General features: G+C 40.8%; 1 protein-coding gene and 1 long non-coding RNA gene across 2 annotated transcripts in view; one reads left to right on the top strand and one right to left on the bottom strand.

Moving 5' to 3' along the window:
* Positions 1–9988: 9988 nt before the first annotated feature.
* Positions 9989–22271, bottom strand: LOC120440240. The gene is made up of 3 exons (XR_005613090.1): positions 22143–22271; positions 10385–10458; positions 9989–10264 (listed from the first exon to the last, which is right to left on the bottom strand). It is a non-coding gene; the product is annotated as an uncharacterized LOC120440240 (long non-coding RNA).
* The window catches only part of znf710b (zinc finger protein 710b), a 28358-nt gene continuing 26195 nt past the window's right edge, over positions 22190–24352 (top strand). Inside the window, exon 1 of the mRNA XM_031732803.2 lies at positions 22190–22337. The gene's annotated coding sequence lies outside the window, so the exon portion shown is untranslated. The remainder of the gene's footprint in view (positions 22338–24352) is intronic.

Genomic DNA, 24352 nt, shown 5'->3' with positions numbered 1-24352 from the left:
GACTTAAGGTGACGAAAAAAGGTGCAGTAAGCATAGTCTTTAAAAGATGGACGTAGTCACTGTGAAGTCGCCCGTTGGTTAGTGGGGTCCCACCGTGAAGCACTGAGCTGACAATTTCACTAAAAACTTGATGGTTTGAAACAAGATATGATGAATAATGTTTGAATGTGACACGTCCAATGGCAGTTACTTGTGAATTAAAGGTAGACCTGCTCTGAAGCATATCCATCACTATCCCCCAGTTTGAGAACAACAGGGATCTCAGTTTACAAAGTGAGCATCATATCGTATTCAAGAAGGCTTGAAACTACAAATTGAGATCATAAGGTTATCAGAAAAGCGTTTACCAAGTTCATCAAGCAGCCAGGCTGAGGGCTATTTTATTATAGATTTCTAAATAACTAGAGATATTTAGGATACCACCATTGAGCTTAGCTGGCCATTAGAATGAATCCAGTCAGTCACCAGATCCCCTCATTGTATTGGGTGAATGGTTAAAGTTTATCTTTAATTTCTCTACATAAATTCTACCTGCATTTTATTTTAATGTTAAGAAAAATACTTGTATTTCAAGAGCATTCCCTTTAAGTGCACTGCAAGCCATACATCTAATAATGGAGACATAAGAAATAGATCAAAGTAGCCTTTTACCCTGGTCCAGATAGTGTGAAATGCTCTGTGTCCACCCGTGAGGTACATTTCATGATATTGGGTTTTTCAATTCCAGACACTGCCTAACCACCACTATTTATGGTTTCATTTAGTTTGGTTTTTCCCCATTAGAAAAAGGGAGAGTGGAATACCTTAATGCACAAAGGTGTCCCCTGGCGCCTCAGCTCTCCCTATCAGCCCAGACACCCTCTTCTTTCAACATCATGCCTGCAATGTTCCCTGTTGCCTTGGCAACCTTACGGCCAGCCAGGCCTTTTACTCGCTCTGGATACACAGCGACTTCTGTTCTTGCCCCCAAGCAGCTGAAGGAGGATTCACTTAGGTGGTGCAAAGAAAAAAGGTGCATGTATGCCCTTTTCCGTTCTCCCCAATGGACGATTACCATAGCTCCACTCAAACCGAAAAAAGCCTTTTCAAATTGATGTGGTGGTGAAATCTGCACTGCATACATAGTCTGAAAACCACTAGTGTGCATATAGGAACAGGGTAGACGCTGTTAAGGCTCAACACGGTAAAGTTTTGGGTTAAAAAGATGCATTTCCACGGCGAGGAAATGCCATACAGAACTGTTTAAGAGTTTGTTACAATATACTGTAAAGACAAAGACTGTTTCTCTGTTCCTTTTATCCACAGCTCGAGTTCACTGTACAGGGCAAAATCATCCCTTTTAACCAATTCAGCATTTTTAGAAATAAGCTTATGGGCTTTATTTCCAATGAGAAGATAACCATCATACACGTGTCTTTAAAACAGAGGTAGAACCACATGGTGATTAGCCAGGCTTAGCATGAAGATTGGAAGCAAGATGATAGCCTGGCTTTATATGTAAAGTTTTAAAAAACTATGCATCAGCATTTCATGATGTATGTATAAAAATTTCTAGTGAGTAATTTTTGCACCAAATCTCTGATCACTTGTCTTAACTGGATCATGAAGTATGCTATATTTTTATATTTTTAAGGAAATTTCTTCTTCTCCTCCTATGCACCTGTCATTGACGCAGGTGTGCAGGGCCTTCTAATTGGTAGTCAGAATGTGAAACTGGTCACAAGCAAACAATTGCTTACTAGCAGGCTGCCATAACTGCCCACAGTGCGCATGGAAGATGCTAACTTGCAAACGCTTGCCTATATTTGCTGAGCAATAGTGTGAAAAGTGACAATTGCACCTTGTAAAACATGTTGGTTTAGATGCTAAAGCACAGCTTTTACTTTAAAGGCAAACTGAAACAGTTTTCAGTTTGCGTTGCAGTTTATCAAGTTTCACTGCAGCCTGGTGAGTAGTTGTCCAGTGTTTGCAACCCAGTCAGCATAATTTACCCAATCTGCTTGTTAACAAAGTTATTGCAAGGAAGATTTTGTTCCAGCACCATCTTTGCAACCAATTTCACAAAGCAACAGCTAGGAACCTCCAGTAACCACCTGCCAGCCTGTTGGAGAACATATGTTTTACTTTTTTGTGCTATCAACACCAATGGAGTGCAATATATTTGCACTCCATTTAAGATTAAAGCACACACACTGAGGGTCAGTCAGTGAGATACAGCACCTGTAAAGAGACAAGTGCCATCATATGAAAGGTGAAAAACAGTAAAAATGAACACTGTTGTTGGCAAAAGAGTTTCTGAGAGCACACCATCAGTGACTCCAGATTATTAGTTAATCTACATGCTGAATATTTAGTTGATCAAGCAGCAGATTTTCTTTGTTTGAGGCCTTTAAAATATTGGTGTGTGAGACACTAGTGTACATTCTGTGACTGTGTTTTCTTTTTAAAGGAGCACAGCACTGCAACATGTTAGCAGGAAAAGAGCCTCAGTCAGTGCAGCAGAGATTTTAAACAGTTTTCTCTGAAGGTCATTACATCACCATTTGACAAAAGATTCCTCCTGGCTCCATCTCTTAACACACAGATAATGGTCTCAAATTCACTACCCATTTTTGAGGTTTCTTGCCTTTAATAGGTAGGTCAGTGAAGAAGAGACAGAAAAACAGGGAGAAAAAGAGCAGGGGAAGAAACGTAGCAAACGCAGGTTGCTGTATTTGACTCTGAGGCACATGGTCATCTGCTCAACCACTGAAGTAAACGGTCACCTACCAAACATTTCTTTTAAAAAACATGTATGAGACCCAAAATGCTAAAGTATTTATTTAAATTCAAACAATATTCAGAGATAGGTACATTTCTTCTAAAAGAGACTGAATACACTGTGTTGACACCGGTGAACTGCTACATTATCAACCTACGTAAACACAGTGAGATGCCCGTCATATGTCACTTGCTCTGCTCTGTTAAGCTAAGTCATTAAACAGGTTTACATAACTGTGGATTCTGGGACGTGCCAAGAGTGTCCAGCTGGCAAAATTGTCTCGTTCCTCAAAAGTGACAGTACGAAATACCAGCACAGACTGCTCATAGAATCAGCACAGGTGTCTTTAGCACTTTCCTTTAGTCAGGAAAAGTAAAGTTAAAAGAAAAAGAAGTAAAAAAAGTTGTAAGGGTGATAACTAAAGAGCAGTTTCTGTTTCGCCATAATATCCCCAGCACACAATGTTAGATATGTACGGACCAGGAGGACAGTTCCCAGGCTCTGTTACGAGGGATTGTAACGAGGATGGTTATCACTTTGTCTCCTCAGCTGTATCTCATCAGCTTTGACTGCCTGGTTTTATCTTGAAGGGCCTTTTACTCTGTGTATGTTTTTCCTTCCCTTTGGCAGAACAAATTGTTCTCTTCTTAACAAGATCTTCCAGCCTTATAGACTCCCTAGTCAAGAGCCTCTTAAAGCTTACAGAAACAAAGAAGGAAAGAGGCAGGTGGTGCACTGGAGTTTTTGTGTGTTTTTTATTCTGCTTTTCAGGAAGAGAGTCCACACACAGTGGAGGTTTTTATTCTGGCATGTTACTTCCACTGAAATGTTCCGAATTGTACATTTTGTAACATGTTGAACTGAATTTGCAAATCCTTTCTACAAATACTTGGAATGTATTAGCTTTAAGATTGAGCAAGCACCGAAAATGATGCTTTAATGATTAGGAGTGTGCTAGAGAGTGAAAGAAAGAGACATGCTGTTTTTGCTGTCTTAAATCTCGACTTAACTCTTTCATATGGCAGCTGAAGAGAAGAAGGACAAATATGGAGTTTTCTTGGAGAGATCCTTGACTGTGGCCATTCAAGGTGACGGACAGATAACTCTTCTGCAGCAGTTTTGTTGACACTGGCCACGAAAGACACAAATCACTTGAGTAACCTAATAAGATAATTACTCAGTCATGAATGTAAACAATGACTGAAGTAGAAGCTTTGAGGCTGGGATAAGCTGTCCCTTCCTGACCTCTTTCATCTGCTTCAGTCAGCTTGGCTGATCTTTCACAACAAGTGAGCCCAAAAGTGTGTTGTAATCCAAACCTTATATGGGAGTCTAACATTCATGTCTGATGCTCACATATTGCTATCTAGTTGTTTTGCCTTTGCTCATACAGTATAACCCAAACACTTTAGTTAGCACAGTGGTTCTCAAACCTTTTTCTGGCATGCCTCACTTCAGAAGCTGAAAAAGATTAATTACCTACACCCGACTAACAACCATGCCACGTTTAATATCACTTAAGCCACCTTGCTGATGCTGGGTTTCAACTTCAGTACATTTTATTGACCATGCCTATGTGTTTAAGTGCATTAAATGCAGCCACGTGCAGCCAGTGAGCATACAAGTATGTTGCTAAGTATGTTATGTGCAGCCACTATGAAGCTGTACTAATCCGTGTTGGTCAAGTTACTTGAAAAAAGTAATTTGTAGCTAATTACTGATTACTTCTCCAAAAAGTAATCCCGTTACTTTACTGATTACTTATTTTCAAAAGTAATTAGTTACTTAGTCATTTGATACACAACATGAATAGGTAATAAAGCCCGATCCTACTTTTTCTCCATAATTTATTATATAAAATGTAATCAAATTAAATAGTCTCCTAAAAAAGTCCTAGCATATAAAATATTTTTTTTCTGTGTGTGTTTACACTCACTCTTTCAAATAGATGCAAGTAAAACACAGCAGAAAATAAATCAAATCAAAGACTCAGCTGCACTGTCTCCTGTCGTTCACCTATTTTCACCTGTTTAGCAGGAGTGGAGCAGGCGGAGGTTTGCCCGTTGCCGCAGCGGTCATGTCTGTGGGATCCGGGGTTTTCTCTGTGAATTTCACATTCACGTCAGTGTTCTAGGTACTTGCTTAGAAGTTTAGGCGTTTTTTCGATGTAAAAAGTTTTCTCCCCACGCAGTGTACAGCGGACGCTAATGTTTTTGTCACTTTTTACAGAGTCAAACTCAAAGTAAGGTCTGTGCTTCCATGCTTCAAATGCTTTACGGTCATGCTCTCTCCCACACTTGATTTATTATCCATTGTTGATGTGCACACGTATGTTACCACGAACGTCGCACGCGCTTATGTCATTGTCATGAAACACTCTCACAAACAAAATCACGATTTAGTAACGCAGCGTGCTTACGGGAAAGTAACAGTAATCTAAATACTTTTTTGCAAAAGTAATCCCTTACTTTACTCGTTACTTGAAAAAAGTAATCGGATTATAGTAGCTTGTTACATGTTACTGCCCATCTCAGGTCATAATCACAAGTACTGCCTGTATAGTGAAAGCCTGGAACTGCCTAAAAAATAACAGCTAACTAATTCAGTTATACATCTGCACTGTGTTCATTAAAGTGAATGTGGACACAGCCATTTATTTAGAGTCAGCCTTACACTCATCATTCTGCTAACATGACAACTCCCAAGAGAAAAATCACATGTTAATCCACTTCCAAAACTGGTCCTCAACTATTTAGCATTGGCCAGCTGTTTTAAGTAATAATTCACCCATAAGCCATTTTAATGTATTTTTTATTTACGTTTGTTTAACATATTTGACATATTTATGGGACCCATGATGGGGACGGCGAGCCAAAGGGTAAGAAATTACCAAGACGCAGACTAATGCAAGATGTGTCCGATTGAGTTTTTTCACGAGACCTCTGACGATACCTAAAGCCTCAATCCTTACTTATTAATGAAAGCAAATGATGGCAGAGTCCCCCAGAAAATCAGTCAGTTGGTCACCTTGAAAAAAAGTCAGAAAAGCAGTCAGTCAGTCAGTCACGCAATCACAGTCGGATTGGAAAGCAGCTACCCAGCCAGCCAATTAATCAGCCTGACAGCCAGTCATCCACAAGACTGATGACATAGTGGGAACATACGGGAAATGGGAAAAAGCTGATGAAAGCTTTTTTTCATTGCAGACAAATATCGTCATAGATGTGAAGCACTTTGCACAGCTCAGTAGGATAGCCGAGAGGGAGAAGTTAAATGTGTAAATGATTGTGTGACTGAATGATCAATGTATAAATGAGTCTCTGGTCAGTGCTTTATTGGAAAAATTTGTATGATCACCTGCACTAAAACCATATTTTTTGAACGTTTTATGTTTCCTTCTCTCTATTATGACCAATAAAAGAAGAAAGACCATATACAGTATATCTTCCAGTCAACTGAAAATGCACCATAAAAACCGTTTTGTTCCTTCTCTTTGATTGGCTGTATATTATCTGTCAGGGTCATGTGCAAATGTCAGCCAGGCCATGCTGGGCTTAGTTAAATGTTAGAGGCATTAAACTCTGAAGAACCAATAAGACCTGTCAAACTGTGGCAGACGTCCATTCACAGCCCTGCAGGGGAAGGCGCTGCAGTTGATTTTCTCATTGTGACTAATGTGACGTCAAGGGGAGCTCGAGGCGGATGCCCCCGACGCATCTCAATAGTGTTTTGTGCTTGGACCGGTCCAGGGATGAATGCACACATATTCTGCCTCTGTCCAACCAAAGACGAGGCACACACACCAGGAAAGGGGGAGAGGAAACGCTTTGAGATGTGGCAGGGGGATTATTAGTGCTGTGGATACGTTCTCCATGATGTCAGCCATCTGACGATTCTCATGTTGATGAGGTCAACTTCCTTCTGGCTAAATGGGAACGGATTATGGTTTTTCTTGGATGTGTATGCCTTTTCTCACACTCTTTCCAGTTAACACCTACAGTACAGAGTATTTCTACCCCAGTATTGCAAAAGAGTCCAGTTTTTGCACCAGTTTATCTTCTTTAAAAAATAAATTTAATTTAGTAACAAGACTTTGCAACCTATTTAACTCTTATAATTACCAGTTATATTTTCTCTTTAAAAAAATCTCAACAGATTGTTGACGCTTGTAAAAGGACATCCTCAATTATGCTTTATAATTGCATCAAGTAATTTTCTAATAGAAGTGGCTTAAGGTTAATGTGCTGCACCAGTTGCATTATTTTTTCTCAGTAACACAGTAATAAGTGGAATGCACTTTGATTTCCTGCTCTTACATTATTTGATTTACGAATAAAATTCCAACACAAGTGCGGTTTGATCCAATCTACGAAGCGCTTATTTTGGTTTGGCCCTTTTCCCCCTTCCACCGTCAGAACGTGTGTGCAAGGGGAAAGAAAGCTATTTGGCAACACAGACTGGATGCTTTGGCTGAAGTGAATGTACAGTTATTATTAATATGATTATTATGGTTATTATGATTACTATTATTATTGTTGTTGTTGTTGTTTTTAAAACCAGCTTGCAGTCAAATATAGGTCCTTTCAAAATCTGTTGTCAAAGATTGAACTCATTAGAAAATTTAAAATGGATCTATTTATCTACTCATTTACCAATTCAGGCTGGGGGCTAGAGCCTATCCACACACTTGAAGTCATAATAAATAAATACATAAATAAATAAACATGGTGTCGGTATGCTCTGGAGAAAAGAAGAATGAAAGTCAGCAGAAGCAAAACTGAATACATGTGTGCGAACGAGTGGGAGGCAGGTGTAACAGAGAAGTTGCGAGGAGTTCAAGTGGTGAAGCTGGATGAGATTAAATACTCTGGGTCAACAATCCAAAGAAATAGAAAATGTACAAGAGAGGTGAAGAAGAGAGTGCAGGCAGGGTGGAGTGGGTGGAGACGAAAGTGAGGGGTAATAGAAGGATAGCAGCAAGAGTGAAAGGGAAGGTTTACAACAAGCTATGATGTGCGGTTTGGAAACAGTGGTACTAACAGAAAGACACAAGGTGGAGCTGGAGGTGGCAGAAGCTGAAAATGAAGAGTTTTTTGGTTGGGAGTGATTAGAGAGACAGGTCAGGTTGAGCAGTTTGGAAACAAAGTTTGAGAGGCAAGGCTGAGATTGTTTGGATGTGTGCAGAGTAGGAATGTATTGGATAAAATATGCTGAAGATGGAGGTGCCAGACAGGAAGGAAAGAGGAAGACAACTGAAACGATTCAAGGCTATAGTGAAGTAGAAGGTTGATGCGACAGCAAGAAGATGATCCGCTGTGATGAGCTCTAAAGGAAGCAGGTGGAAGAAGATGATGATGAGGTGGTTAGCACTGTTGCTTGCGTGGGTTCCCTGTATACCTCAGCTTTCTACCACAGTCCAAACGCGTGCATATTTGGTTAAATGATGATTCCTAATTGGGTGTAGATGTGATTGTGAGAGTGATGGCTGTCTGTCTCTCTGTGGTAGCCCTGAAACTGAGCGGGGGACTGTTCAGGGGGTAACCTGACTCCAAACCCCCAGCAACCCTCAGTTGGATGAGCAAAAGAAGATGAATGAATAGATAAACAAATAAAACATAAAGTACTCGTCTCATTGTGAATAATAATGAGGCTCATACCACAGCAACATACTTGTATGCTCGCTGTAACAGAGGGAAGCAATCGGGCATTTGAATTACTCCATCATCATCATTGTAGAAAAGGAATATGTAATCAAAAGTTAGCGTTGAGAAGCAAAAAAAAGTGCATTAAATGTACATTTTCCTCATACTTAAATTACATACATGTGTAGTACACACATTACATAAAGTAATCCAGACTCTGAGGTAAATATATGAATTTAAAATGACATGTGCAGTATTCATTTATTTATTTATTTATTTATGGCCCTGAGAACTGAGCACAGACGTCAGAGTGCATTTCTTCCCAGCTGGACCAAAAGGGTTGTGTCAGTTTTCTCGGAAGCGATTGATTCGGGACCAGCCATCTAGAACAGTAATTCAATAGACACGCATTACGGATGTGTGTTTGTCTAGTTCCAGTAAAGCTATTCTGATTCAACTGCTGGTTTCATGTTATTCTCAAGAAAACTTTGTTCTTTCACAACGCTCTTGACTTTAAACTCTTTGAACCTTGAGTTTTTCTAAACACAAGACTACGTCAGAGAATTTAAAATAAATAACTGGATCACTGGTGTCCCGTTTCACATCAACTGCTCTGGAGCATGATTCATCTAACATTGTTATTGCACTCATCTGTTGTGTAACAGCCAGCCCATGTGCGTGTTGTGTTTTTTACAACATTGCTACGCAGGAGAAATCATTTCAGGGTTTTAGTGCTTTAACTAGTTAAATGTTTGACTTTTCCGAGTCTGGCATGAATTTGACTGTATCGTTCCTCTCATGTTTGAATACTGAATGAGCAGAGATCTATTCAAAGGATGCCAAAAGAGCAAAGAAAAATGACAAATATGAATATTTCCATGTATTTGTCGTGTCTCCATAGCAGCAGTTTTACTTCTAAGAAGTAAAACAGCTGCTTTGTCAAACAGCCTTTGCTGTTTTGAGCATTGTGTTAAGCAAAAATACAAAATACTAGCTGTCGATAGCAGTCACATATTTGAGCGGCCTCTTCAAAAGATGTTTTTCCAAACACATGTGGTTCTGTCTGTTTAAAGCAAGGATTTTGATTTAAAACTTTCTTCAGGCATAATCTCTGCCCTAAACCAGAAACCAAGGCCAAACAAACAGAAACGATATTGCGGCTAAGCCAGTGCTGAGGGTATATGACCTGCTCATTTACATGAATATGTTACCGTAGGCACTGAGGAGCTGAGTGTTCGCATAAAGCTTAGAGTTCTGTTGCTGTGGAAGATAAACATATTTATTCAGCCTTTCCTCACCTTTGGTTTCAAAAAACGCTGATCCATGTATAGGGAAATGCAGTTTCGCTGGTTTGTGAAGCTGCATAATTGTGCCCGTTGAGGCGTCTGCTGCTCCCACATCGTCAATAGACAATACAAGACAAGAACAGATGCAGCTTCTGCAATACAATGGGCTCTGACAACATGGAATTACAGCCCATGCAGCTGAAAAGTGGCTTTTTATTCCTCTGCTCCTGGGAATGGCAATAAAGGGTGTGACATACATTGAATAAAAGCATTTATTCTCAAACAAAGATGGCAAAAAGGAGACATAGCTAGCATTTGTCAGTTGTGAATCTCCGCTATAAACAAAACAAACATGAAGAGGAAAAAACTCAGTGGAGAGAAAAATACTGGATGCATGAGGATTCGTGAAAAAACAGAGGCATGTGATACATCAGGCTTTGGACTCTCCAAAAACCACATAGGCTCAATGGGGGCTTATATTATGTTGTGCAGAGCTGTGTGTTCTTGCATGTGGGCCGGTTCTGAGCTCATTGAACAGCTGTGAGGCAGGCTGCAGGTGAAAGATGAGTCAAGTCCTACGGGGAGACATCAATCATTGATGGACTGACACATCTGAGAAGAAAGGCAGGGAGAAACAGAAGGAGAGCCAGCAGAGAACAGACAACAAACGCACTCTTACACTGTAGAGCTCTGACCTTGTTGAGATGTAGAAGAGTCATTGTTGTCCAGGCCAGCCAAGCCCCTCGAAGCACATTTGAAATCAATCAGCCTGGAGGGGAGAAGCAGGAAATGATGCAATTTGTGACAAGGAGTGGGACCCTAATCATACTTTCTTCCCAGAAACACTGGTCATATCCTGTACTTACACATTCATTTTCACTTAATGTCAAAAGCTGGATCTTGAGGGCCAGAGTTGCTTAAAGATTTTCAAAATAGCGTCACATAGTCCTCTCTCTGCTCCAAGCTAGCTTTGGTTAAATGGTAAATGGCCTGTATTTGTATAGCGCTTTACTAGTCCCTAGGGACCCCAAAGCGCTTTACACAACCAGTCATCCACCCATTCACACACAGGTGATGGCAAGCTATATTGTAGCCACAGCCACCCTGGGGCGCACTGACAGAGGCGAGGCTGCCGGACACTGGCGCCACCGGGCCCTCTGACCACCACCAGTAGGCAACGGGTGAGGTGTCTTGCCCAAGGACACAACGACCGAGACTGTCGGAGCCGGGGCTCAAACCGACAACCTTCCGATTACAAGACAACCTCCCAACTCTTGAGCCACGATCGCCCGGTTAATAATACAAGACATGCAGTGCTGGAGTGATTCCTTGTACAGTCAGGATAGTGAGTTTCTTACCAAAGATGACATGCGTAGGAATAATTAACACAAAATGTGTCTTCTTTTTGGTGTAAATTCTCCCCAGCTGTATACATATAACCTTTTAGAGATGCTGTTTCATCATTTCCAGCATGTTCATTAAAAATGCACAATGCAACAACAAGAAAGTTGACTTACAACAAGCTGATAAAGTACAACAGAGGAATTCAGGAGAGTATTATACAGATAGGTATCCAGTAGTGGGAGGAAAGAGGGAGCAGGCAGTGAAGTTTTATAAAGGATACACTGAGAGCCTGAGCAAGACTGCTACATGAGTAGATGGAGTGATCTCAGGTGGATAAGCCGGATGGAGCAAAAACAGATGGATAAGTCGGTGCTTAAGAGCAGGAGGGGAGGAGGTTATGCAGGTGTGTCAACTGGTAAGCTGAGAGCTGGAACCACAGGAAGGTGACACCTACACTAAAGGTAAGCAAAGGTTGACACTGGAGGACAGCGTACTCCGGCATTAAAATATTTGTGCACACAGATTCACGTTTAGAGACTGTGACTCAGTGCCAGACAGGCAACACACTTTCAATTTCAGTTTTCTTTGTGTAGCAAAGAATTAAACCCTGTAGTCCTGCTTTGAGCAAGCATGTGGGAATGAAGAAAATGATGGAGAAAAACAAAAGAAAAGAAAAAATGATCCCATAAAATAAGAAAGAAAATTGGCAGAACCGAGTTCAAGGAGGGCAAAGAGACAGGAATATAAAGAAATACAGGTGCACTTGTAGAGTCTCCGGAGGCTCTAGGCAAAAATTCACAGGGATCCCCTCAACCCAGCATTCATCACCATTATGTTATAAATAATCTGAAATCAACAATGACAGTCCTATAAAACAACATGTACAACATTACTCTAGAAATAACAGAGACCATGTTTATTTTAATAACAATGCTCAAGATCACGTCATGGTCAGCAAACTGCTGTAGCTTATGTTAAAAAAGTGAACTATCTGGGCTTCCGGGTAAACCGGTTTCCTACCAAAGTCTAAAGACATGCAATTAATGGGGTTAAGTTACCTGGTGAGTCAATAGGTGTGAATCTCTCTCTGTGTTAGCCCTGTGTCAGATTGGTTACTTGTCCCGGGTGTACCCTGCCTCTTTCAGCTGGGATGTGCTCCACTTGCCTTGTTTTACCACAATATCATCAAAATGGCAAACGGGAGGTAAAAGTCACAACTGGTGTTTACTTTACATAAAGCTGTATTTAAAACCTTTTATGAAACACTAAGACTGGGGACAAAACATAACATTTTTGGACTTAACTTTTTACTGCTGAATAAACACTGTTAGAGGAATGAATCACCAAGTGTATTTCAGCCAAGAACAAACAAAAAGATCCTAGCACAGTGTGTTTGTAGGTGTAAAATTCTTATTAAAGAGCTCAAGGCAAGACAGAAAATGAACAAAGAAAATCTGGATCCAACTGGTGAATAACTCTGACAAAAAAAGCCAAAAAAAATCAAATTATGCTAAAATGATCTAAACACTGTGCATGCAGAGCCCCAGTTTCATACAAAAACCACTGCCAAACAAAAAACTAAATAGTACTGAAGTTTAAATGCAAAGCAATTCTCCTAGGGTATCATTAAAATCACATTTCAGCCAAACTGATGTTCAAAGCAAATTCTGACCATCAAGAATTGAACATCTCAGCAAAGAGCTCGACTTAAATGGCTTAAAGCACCTTTGACAGAAGAAAAGAGTAATAAGCAATCACTGCCCACAATAAAGTCAGAGAGATGTGACCAACAAGGCCACTGGGACTTTTTCTCTTTTATGATACAATCAGTCTTTTAGTGTTAAAGTGACTCAGTGGTAACAGGATGTGCGGGAGCATCAGCCCAGCTCATCTTTTGACCCTCTAGATACTGAATAACCTTTGGCTGATGGGATTTAATTGATACATAAAAGCATGTGTGAGGCTATGACACAGGAATGTGCTGCACTGACATATGAGTCAGTAGCCGGTGTCAAGCTTTCATCAGTTATAATGGATGTGCTTTTTGATGGAGGAAAGTGGTAAAGTTAAAGTTTTTCCCTTTCATTCCACTTTTAAGTGCTATCCCTATTAAACCTTTTTGTTGTCAAGTCCACTGAAAAGCTAAAGAAAAAACTGCACCAAAGCAAGACTTTTATAATATTCAAACATGTAAGGATTATTATTTTTAACAATCTTTCTGTGTTAACAACTAAATGATACACTGACAGGTTATGCAAGTTCCTTCACACACTTGGGATCTCCTAAGCATAAAGCCCCATCTCATATTTTTAGCCATGTGGGTAATGTGGTCTCTGTGACACTTAACTCGCCTGCTGCAAGCTCTTAGCAGTGTTTCTCTTCCCTGTACTTATGGAACAATAAAGAAGTGGAAACAAACCAGGTCTTATTTTTTAAAATGTGTTTTCCAACTTACCCCATGGAGAAAGCCATGCAGACAGTTTTGGTTTTTAGGTATAAGTGCTGAGACATCTGCTCCAACCAGTGGGATGAACAGACTTTTATTTGTGCTGGCCTGAATGCGTAACATCTACACATGAAAGCCATCTGTTAGTTTCTTGTCTTTTGCAGTTTACAATTAATATGTTTAACATGTGTTTTTGAAAAGGCAGTAATGATCAACATTTACATCTGCCAAAGACACTTGATTGATTTGGTTTGTTTGCACAGTGATTCAAAAGGTTATGGAGAGACTTGCAATTTCAGTTTAAGAGAGTTGGAGTTTGGCCCAGCCTAGAAGTGGGATCCAGATCTGGGAGTCAGTGGGAAAGCTCTCATCCCATCTCCTCCTGGGGAAATACTCTCCTTTTTTCCATCTCTTTTCAGGGGACACTAAGGCGTTACCAAGCCGTCTAACAGATAGAATCTCTCCACCGTGTCCTCGGTCTGCCTCTGAGTGTTCTCCCAATGTGACATGCCCGGAATACCTCACCTAGGAGGTGCCCTGGAGGCATCCTGGTCAGAAGCCTGATCCACCTCAACTGGCTCTTTTTTGATGTGGAGGTGTGTCCTTTCCATGAATTACAACCTTATCATTGTAAAGGGGTCTGTGTGCCGTAATGATCCTAGAAGTTATGTTGTTGGGGGCAATTTGCCCCAGGTAGGCTTCCCCAAGGCAAACTGGTTCTAAGTGAATTATTCTAAGTGTAATTCACGAGATCTTTATGGAAGAGAAAACACTCCCTACATCACTTGAATGTGGGTTACTGAGGCCTCACCTTGGAGCCAGATACCAGGGTGGGGCTTGTCAGCAAGCGTCTGGTGGTCAGACACCTAGCTGGGCTGATTAAGGAGTCAGATAGGCTGGCTCTCCTGTTGTTGTACCACAGGAGGGGGCATGGTCAGACCTCCAGTTACTGCAACTGGCTTTGCATACAAGGAACACTAAGGGAAGGTGTTAAGCTCAAACATGCACCATAAGTGTATTTTAAGTGGTTTTTTTTGGAAGTGTAATTTTCTGTTACTGAAAAACCTTAGTAATGAAATAAAGTATAAACCTGCAAACTGTCTATAGTCTTTAGTTCTGGCCTGAACATCTGTAGCAAAGTATCGCTCAGGGTGGCCTCCTGTCAGCTTTCAATCATAACATTATGTTTTTGAAGACTCTCCATTTGATATCATGTGCCAAATTATTATTAGATATGTGAAATTGTAGTGTAAAACTCACTATGACTTCAGCAGAAAGAAAGTTTTCAGTAACTCAGATACACATAAAGGTGGGTGGATTTCCCCGAGTCAGAGTTTCTACATCAAACAGTAGCAGCACCTGTGCAAACCTCTCACCTCAGGCTAAAATACTCTTTTTTCCAAAGAAGGAGGGAGAAACCCCTAACAGGTGCGGGGCTTACATCCTTCTATCTACTAAAAATCACAAGGTTTATATCAAAGCTTTGTACTGGATACCAAAAACCTTGCTAACTTCTTTTTTCTGCAAGATGAACAGTAAAGCTTTCAAACACATGAGCTGCCCTCGGCTTTCAGGGAGACATTTGCATCCTCCAGTTTGTAAATGAACAAGGAGCAAAAGTAGGCTTTTCTCTTTATCTTTGATTATTACTGTTACTGGCATTACACAAAAAAAAAAAGAGAAAATATCCAGTGAGCGGTGGTTCTCTGGATTAAAATGCCTTGTTGATGCCAGAGGTCAGAGGAGAATGGCCAGATTGCTTCAAGCTCAGAGGAAGATAACAGTAACTCAAATAACCACTCTTTAAACTCAAGCTATGCAGGAGGGCATCTGTGAATGCACATAATCTTAAAGCAGATAAGTTACTGCTGCCACTCTTATGAACAGGAAACTGAGACTAAAATTCACACTGGCACACCAAAACTGGACGACGGAAGACTTGAAAAAAGTTTGGTCTTGATTTCTGCTGCAACATTTGAACGGTAGGGTCATGATTTGGCTTAAGTATGAAAGTATAGATCCATCCTGCCTTGTATCAGTGGTTAAGTCTGCTGCTGCTGCTGCTTCTGGTGTAATAGTGTGGGGGAAATTTTCTCGGTGCACTTTGGGGCCCTTAGTATAGTTTAAACACTACAACCTACATGAATATTGTGGCTGACCATAACCACAGTGTACCCGTTCTCTGATGGGTGTTTTCAGTAGGATATCACACCATGTCAAAAAGCTCAAATCATCTCAGACTGGTTTCTGACCAGTTCACTGTACTCAAATGACCTCCACAGTCACCAGATCTCAGTCCAACAGAGCATGTGGTTAGGATGTGGTGGAATGGGAGATTCACATCGTGGTTGAGTAGCTGACAAATCTGCAGCAACTGTGTGATGCTATCAAGTGAATATGGACCATAATCTCTGAGGAATGTTTCCAGCACCTTGTTGAATTTATGGCACAAATAATTAAGGTACTTATGAAAAGGAAAGTGTATCCGATAAAGTGTCGAGTGAGCGCATATTTCATTTTAGAGATTTTTTCTTGTTTTTTTTGTTTGTTATTCAACATATTAACATTCAGTAATTTATTTTTATATATCATAGTTCTTGTTCATGTCAGACTGGATTTGGGTTTAAATGCTGGAGAAATTTCTAGGAATGTATTATCCATGTTACCCAGCCTAATTTTATCTTGCTGATGACACCACTGCTTCTCACTCTCTTTGCACCGTATGCAAACAGTACATGGTGCTTCTTTGAAGCACTGAATTGATAAAACACATGATAGGCTTTAATATGAACAAGAGACAGAAAGCATTGTGTATTTTTGTCCCAAAGGACTGCAGTATTAAACCACTTCAGAACTAAAATCTAATAATGACATCATTTTAACTCGATTAATCTGTTGTATTTGTGAAGTCATCAATGCTTAATGGGATCTGTCTTCACTGAGATAACCTGGTTATCACATTGAGACCTTTTAACACCGATGATCAGAGAACAGAACAGTCTAGAGGAAAGCAGGACCAATTAGTAATAGGACTTGTGCAGAAAAAAAAGCATATCAGCAATTAAAAGTCAGCCTATGTTACACAAGATGTGCTTTTCAGTAATGCAGTACACACGCAAATGGTGACCAGTCATGGAAATCTACTTATAGGACGTGTGAAAGACCAGATGTTATTCAGATGGAACATAACGAAAAGTATTCACGCACAGTCACACACTAGCACATGCAGGACTGTGTTACTACAGAGAGTAAATTGGGCTGAAGTTCAGCTAAAAAAATATGGAAATAATGCTTCTCAGTGCAGAGACACTTAACCCAATGAAAGCACATGGCATCAAACTTCCAACAACAGAAGTATTTATACCTGTGCAGCATCATCGGGCAAGATGGAGGAGTGGAGAATGACATCAAGAACAGGTTGTGAAAAGCCCGGTGAGTAATGATGAAAGGCATATGTAAATTGCCCCGGTACAGTCTCAGCAGCAAACTGAAACTCTACAGAAGCTGCATCCTGTCAACTCTTCTAAATAGGTCAGCATGTCAGTGCATGGCCAAGCACAATGTTGACAAACCGTCATCTTTAAAGCAAACATGCACGCAGAAGAATATGGCAAGTCTTACAGCCAAAGAAAATAATCAGTGGCCTTCTCCATCAGTGTAATATAGATGACATGGAGACTTCAATCACAGAGAGGGGATAGAGATCCATTGGTTATTTTTTCATAATGAGCAATGATCCCTTTACAAAGGTGGCCCTTTGAAATGGCAAAGGGCTAGCAAAGAAGAGGAACACCACAGTAAACATGGGGAAGGACCGCTGAGGAGGAGAGTTGGGTTGTACATGGGCATCCATTGAGAGCTTGGCTAAAGAAGGACAAAAATAATGACTGTTTGCAATAGTAAGTGTAATAATTCAAATTCAAACTGGAATGTGAGAGGTTTAGTTGCCTATACAGTATGTCCTGAAGCACATCGGTCTGTATGTGCTGCCTGACAGCATGCTTCTTCCGAACATTCCCCTCTTATCTTAGCCAGCTCTGTTAGAGTTTCTAACGCTTGTGCATTTTGGGTAATACTTTTCACAGCTCCAAACAAGTGGATAATTTATCTGGATTAAGAAAAGTTAATGCGTGTGCCACACTGATTACCGCTTGTTGAAAACCCGACATTGTAAAGAGCCATTATTTAAATCCTTTAAGCTTTTCCTGTTTTCAGTGGACTCAGAAGCTCAGACATGCCGCAATACATCAGTTTGATTTGATTTATCTTGCCACATGAATGATGTCAGCGCATTTTAAAGTTGACTGAAGAATCACAGTTAAGCACTTGATGCACTCCTGTAATCAAATCAAGCACAGTTTTCACAAATGAGCACTCAGATTAAGGACGGGTGTCCATTACCTGAGTTTTCCTTGTAAATACAAAGAAGATGAAAATGTAGAACTTCTCTGATTCACTGACTAGAAATAATAATGTAGTGACCTCATGGTCACTACATTATTAGAGAAGCTCCATGACAGCAGACTTTCATGTGTCTTCTCCTATGAAATTTTCAGCCAGCTGCCTATGAAGATATCTCTTTCCTTTCATGTCCTTCTGCATGCTCACACATTTTTAACACCACGCACTCCTGAGCGAGCCGAACTGGAGCCACATATCCTCAAATAACCTCCAGGGCAGAGTGTCAAACAGGAGGAAGATGCCCCCGTGTTAATTACTGGTCTCTCACCAGGGGGCTAGAAGGACCTCGGCTATATTAAACTTTCTGAGACACTCTGACCCCGCTGCGGCATTCACACTGCTGTCAAAGTTCACATGCATCTCTTACATTTTTGTGGAATCTAGAATAAAACATGTTATTATGTGTACTTGGATACGCCTCTATCATTTTCAGCTGATTAGAAACGCTGAGCTGAGCCTACATACCTGCACAGCTGCAGAGCAAAGAATTCTCTGTGTTTTAAATGTTTCGTGACAACACGGGATTTTTCCTTGAAAGAGCGTCTTACACAACAGCACATGCTTTCTCATGAGATTCGGCTTGAATTTGAACATATGAACTTCAGTTGCCCTGACACGCCGCTGCCTGTACATCTCAGGAAAGAAATGGGAGCTCGGAGGACAAATGAAGTAATACTGTTACACCCTAATAAAAACCCACTGTAAGTGAATGGGAAACCAGAGTACTACACCGCCTGGAATGAATAGCAAACACACGGCAGCCCCAAGTTAAAATGCACTTGTGTAACAAATTAAGCACGCTGGGCTCTTTCATTTTTATGAACATCTGTAATTTGTGAAATTAAATGTGTGTGATCGCTACAGTGTTGTTTTCCAGGCTGTACAGTTTAACAAGCGGCAAGAATGATTGGATTTTGTTTTAAATGATTATACAGCAAGGCTCACACTGGTGCTTATTCTAACTGAGTCACAATGATGATGTTAACGTGGTAAGGTTAGCTTAGCCGCCACAACTTCTACTTCCTCTGCTTTGTTATTTTCACCATCACAAACTTGTTACACAACTGTCTTAAGATGATCTCATCATTGGCTCTATGTGAAGTTTTAGAAGAAAATTATACTCGACACAAAACAAGTCCCAGCTAGCTCAGCCCATAACAAGTAGCATATGGCAAAGTCTGACTGATGCATTTTCCCTTTAAGTCTGCTTCAGATTAATTATTGTGCAACTTGTTTCTAATCTTCAAGTCATCGTAATGTTCTTGCGTTAGTCTGGAAATACTATGCAGGATGGACATTAGTTTGTAACATTATATGACAGTCATGAATGTACTTTAAGAGGTGGATTTACTGGCAGAAAAAGTCTGCATTTGTATCTTAGATCTTTGTGTTTGTGGCTGTTTGTGTTTTGTGAGAGGGAGAGAGAGAGAGAGAGAGAGAGCTCAGCAAACAGTGGACAGTCCAGAGTGATGAAGCAGATGGTAATCACACAGTCTAGACAGGAGGTAGGCGAGTAGGAGATAGGCCGCACTGTTAAATAACCACCCACAGGTGCAACATTTTAAAGCCTATTTTTTCCAGCAGACTCTACTGCACACATTTCTGCAACATAATAAGCAGGCAGTCGAATTATCGCAGTAGCTCATCATGATAAACTAACAGGACAAGACTTGAATATTAATATGTTTGAATGGGGGAAAAAAATTGTATAATCCTTTACACACCATCTTTTATTTGAACTGCACGCTTTGCTAACAGAAGACAAAAAAGCATATGCTAAAGCAAAGGCTGTGAGAGAACCTCAGATGGCCAGCGTGTACCAAGTATGAGTTATAACACCCCCACATTGTCTGTTGTTTGCTCCGGTACTGTTCGCTACCTGTGGGAAAAATGAGCGGATTTTCCCTCTGACATAGTGTGCAGTGCTCTTACCCTTGAGTCTTTTACATAGAAATCAATAAAAACTCATCTCACTCCGCTGACACGGTTTTAACCGAAGTTTTGAGACCACTGACCTGCAAACATTTAAAATTCGCAGCGCATCTGTATTCACGAACCTGTGAATAATGAAGGGCACAGCGGCATCTTTATGTAAAAGATCATATTCTGTCAATAAGACTGGATAATCACAGACTGCAGGGGCCTGCCTGTGCAGCCTTCTGCATAGACTGATAGCACAGAACAACAGGACTGGAGGCCACATCTGCACACTGCACACAAAACCTCAGTCATTTCCTGATTGTCGGCAACAAATTAACTTGGTCAAACGAGGATTACTTTCTTTCATGTTGTAAAATGTGAAGGAAGAGCTATTTCCCACTGGACAGACGATGATGTGTCTGTCATAAAATGCTGTTACAGTGGACCTGTCTTGGCCTGCGTTGACACTTCATAAAGATTAACACTGATGTAGTTATTCACACATTAACAGCAGTGAATTAAGGAATCTTAATCAAATGACATGTGAATCACTTAGAGAAAAAAAAACATGCTGCATGCTGTCACAGGAGCTCAGTGGAGTGCTTGTGCCCTCTAGTGTCAGTGTTGTATGTTTTCTCACAGCGAGACGTTTCATGAATTTGTCACACTTTTTTAAAAACTAGAAAAGGCCCATTTTTGCCTTATGCAACACCTACTGAGATCATGTTTTAAATAACTTAACTTTAAAATTTATAACACAAGTCTGAAGATCTGAAGATTTCATGTGTGATTTAATTACATCAAGCAACGATGGAGGAAAACTTTGTTTCTAGAATAGCTTCAATATGATTGTCTGTCTCTGTGTTGACCCTTCAACCAGCTGGTTACCTGTCAAGGGTGTGCTCCCCCTGTCCTATGGCGCTATGGCAACTAGGACAGGCTTCAGTTCCTGTACTATGGATGGATGCTTTTAATATCCCAGGAAAATATTCCAAATTATTATTAAATAATAAATTATTATTGTTTGTGCCAAACCTTGCAGTAACACAAATGGCCACTTGAGGCTGACACGAAAAACTATGCGAGTCCCTTTAAACTTTCCATTTTAACAACCTGCAATTTTAAAAGGGGCCCCTCTAGTTCGTCCCTTTGTGACAACTGTAGTTACCTGTATAAAATAAATGAATTTATGGTAATGCACCATTAGAGCTGTGGCCACTAGTGACAGATCAAATACACTGTTTATTTATTTATTTTTTTACATGCTTTTTTCCCCTTCAGGCCAAAATAATCATCCCATTTAATATCACAGTGAAACACAGATTCACCTTGCTAACCAAGTGAACTAACCAGTAATTACATTATTGGAATTTCAATTCAAATATGGTCCTATTTTTACATCCTATTTAAAAAGTAAGCAAACAAAGAAGCATGGTCACCTTAAATACCAAACTGGAGGCTTCACAATGTTAGTCTCAAAGCTATGGCTGCTGTCATGGTTGGACAGACAGTGAGAAAAAATTATGACGCTACATTGACGTTGCCCACTGGGTCCATCTGAAACGTATAAAGACTAAAATGTACAACAATGGACTTATCGTTTTATTCTGTGTGAGCGAAATGAGTAGCTAAGGGAATACAATCATCAGAAAAGTGTTTACAGAGTTCCTGTCAGAGAGGTGTTATCCCACAGGCTTATAGCACCGGATACTTTTTTGCAACTAAAGTGTCGCCCCCTGGTGGCTATAATAATATTGCTGGTTTAAGGCACTAGCGTTGACTTACCTTCAGACCTAGGAGTTTATTATAGGTGTGGAAGGTCTGAGCTAATTTTATATACCGTTTATGTTCACTGCATACTTACTTTGGTTCCATATATACACATTTTCAACAGTAAATATTTGCATGCGGTATCAGTTCTGTTTAAAAAATCTTTACATCTAGAGGGGATCTTTAAAGTGCCCGTGCATCATGGGCCATGCACTCCTGTGTTTGGGATGCAGACATAGTGCCACCTGGTGGACTTTGTTAAGCTCATACAATTGTGTCCAGCACAGTTTAAAAAATGTAAATAAATATTAAAAATAAAACTACCCAGTAAAACAGGCTAGTCCTAACAAGGGTTAACCCAAAATATGTATTCTGAAATTCTGAAGTTAACATCTCACGTCTTTAATAGCCTCTTTATATTATTGTAAAGGGTGTAAAAAAAGACAGCCCACAAGTATTAATTCATAAAAGGTGCAAAAACATGATGCTCACTGCGTGGTGATTAACTGTACCTATTAAAGTAGCTGAGCCAGAGTCCGCTGTGGCGTTGAGGAGGAGCTCAGTTGTTTATTCATTCACGTCAGCCCCTCTTCCCTTCCCTTCCCTCCTTCCTGCTACACACAACGGGGACCCACCGTTGTAACTGGTTTTCCCATATTAAAATTAACCACAGCCACGTCGCCACCATAAACCGATTTTGGAATCAGGTGAGTTGCGCTTTTATCTTCCTTTGGAGATTACAGAGGGAACAGAAATGTATATGTGGCGCTGGAGCGTTGACTTGTCCGGCCCGGCGAGGCGGAGGAGGAGTATTTCAACCGTAACTTATTAAATTCCTCCTGACCAGGCTCGAAAATGTATGCGCGTTATGTGCGGCGATTTCAACGTCTGTGCGCTTTAGGCGACTGTCTTTCGGTGCGGCTTTTCACGCCGTGCCGAAAACAACCGCGCGATGTAGGTCAACAACTACAGCCAAAATGTCGTCTTTTCTTTTTTTACTTCCACATTCTCTCATGCCACAAACAGATGGCGTCGAGAGAGGGGGATGGAGAGAATGGGGAAAGAGGCGCATAAAGGAGTAGGGGCGACACCAGGCCACATTAGCCATCACTAATCTAGACCATGCACATGCACATAACCCACCCCGTTCGTGCCAAAGACGTCTTGCAGGCCTGTCTACAACAAAGTTTGTGCCGTTAAGTTGTCGGGTCTTTCTTTTTAAAGATGCGGTGGAAGTTCTTTTTTGGACCTGGGGATAATGGTTTATTTTCAGTAGGCTGAAGTGTCGGCAGTGCCAGCGTTAAGATAAAGCTGGCCACTTTCAGCTCTGGTGTATGTAACGCACAGTCGAGGCCACATTTTGGTCACAACCTTGCGCAGAGGGGGATATTTCGACACCGCAAAGCACCGGGAAGATGCACTGCAGTAACCTGTAGCCAAAGCTGCTTGCCGCTGCTGTGGGAAAGACAAGCTACCACCAGTTGGCTCACTCCTCCAAGGGCTGTCAGAGATCATTGATAGGCCACACAGGTATCCTCCACTGCACTAATGAGGTCAGTGCATCTAACACTGGCTTGTCAAGGGATGTGAAGGTACTGTAGGGCTGTCTCATTTTTGGCACTCTGTGCCATTTTCTGTAATGAAATGCAAAGCCAAAGCCAGTAATCGTACTGCTGACCCCTTGCATACCTGCCATGCAGTGTCTAATCATGTAATGAGGACGGTGCACTGCATGCAGCAAGGCAGCTGCATACTGTGCATACCACTTGGCAGCTCACGGCCTATAGATGTTCTCTGAGTCACTGCACTTCAGTGGCTGGCAGTAATTAAAAAGATATCCTCCCCTTGCGGTCTAAGGGTCATCTAATTGATGGTCATTTAGAGGGAAATATTTAAATGACTCAGCAGTGTTCACTAAGGTATCACTGCTGTGGAGATCCTAATTCATGCTGCAGAACTTGCCATTAGCCTCTTTCAAAGTGACGAATGAGTGTCCTGAAATCATGCTTTGACTTAAATGACTCAATCATCCCAGTGCCCACGAGAGAACAGGGCGTCAACTGCCGCCATCCACCTCAGCCTTCTGTACTGTTACTGTAGCCATTTCGGCTGAGCATCTTCAGTCAGTTTTGTCTTTCTGTTGTTTCTGCATGAGCGTTTAAGTGATGTACGTTCAGTGTTTTCAGATCGAGGAGTCCACTTCCATTGTTGTCTTTCAAAGAGTTTATCTGTTGGCTCCTGTTGTACTTTTTCTTGAACTGTCAAGCCGCTATAGTGGATGGCCAGTCATGGCCACATCGATTTCAGTGCTCAAAACTGCATTCAGGCCTCCCTGAATGCAGTTTTGAGGTTCTTTGACTTCCCCTGTTTGATCATAACAACTCCCATCTTTTTGTGCAGTAAGGCTTTTCAGCCAAATAATTTTGCTTGCAAAGTTATTATCTATTATCTCTGAGCTGGCAGCACACAATTGTTTTGTTTTGTTTGTTTTTCCTATTTTAATCCCATATCTTAAACTTATAATATGCATACCCCAAAATTGTCAACATCAACAAAAAGCACAAGCAAGCAATCAACTTTTGCCCGTAGAACTTAGGTCAAGTTTTAGTGTACTGATTTCACCAGTCACAAAATTGTAGCTCGTATTGTTTTCACTGTGTGTGTGTGTGTGTGTGTGTGTGTGTGTGTGTGTGTGTGTGTGTGTGTGTGTGTGTGTGTGTGT

This window comes from Oreochromis aureus, linkage group 1 (assembly GCF_013358895.1).
Source record: "Oreochromis aureus strain Israel breed Guangdong linkage group 1, ZZ_aureus, whole genome shotgun sequence".
NCBI classification, from domain to species: domain Eukaryota; kingdom Metazoa; phylum Chordata; class Actinopteri; order Cichliformes; family Cichlidae; genus Oreochromis; species Oreochromis aureus.
Note: the sequence above shows the minus strand (reverse complement) of the source record. Positions and strands in the feature narration are given on the sequence as shown.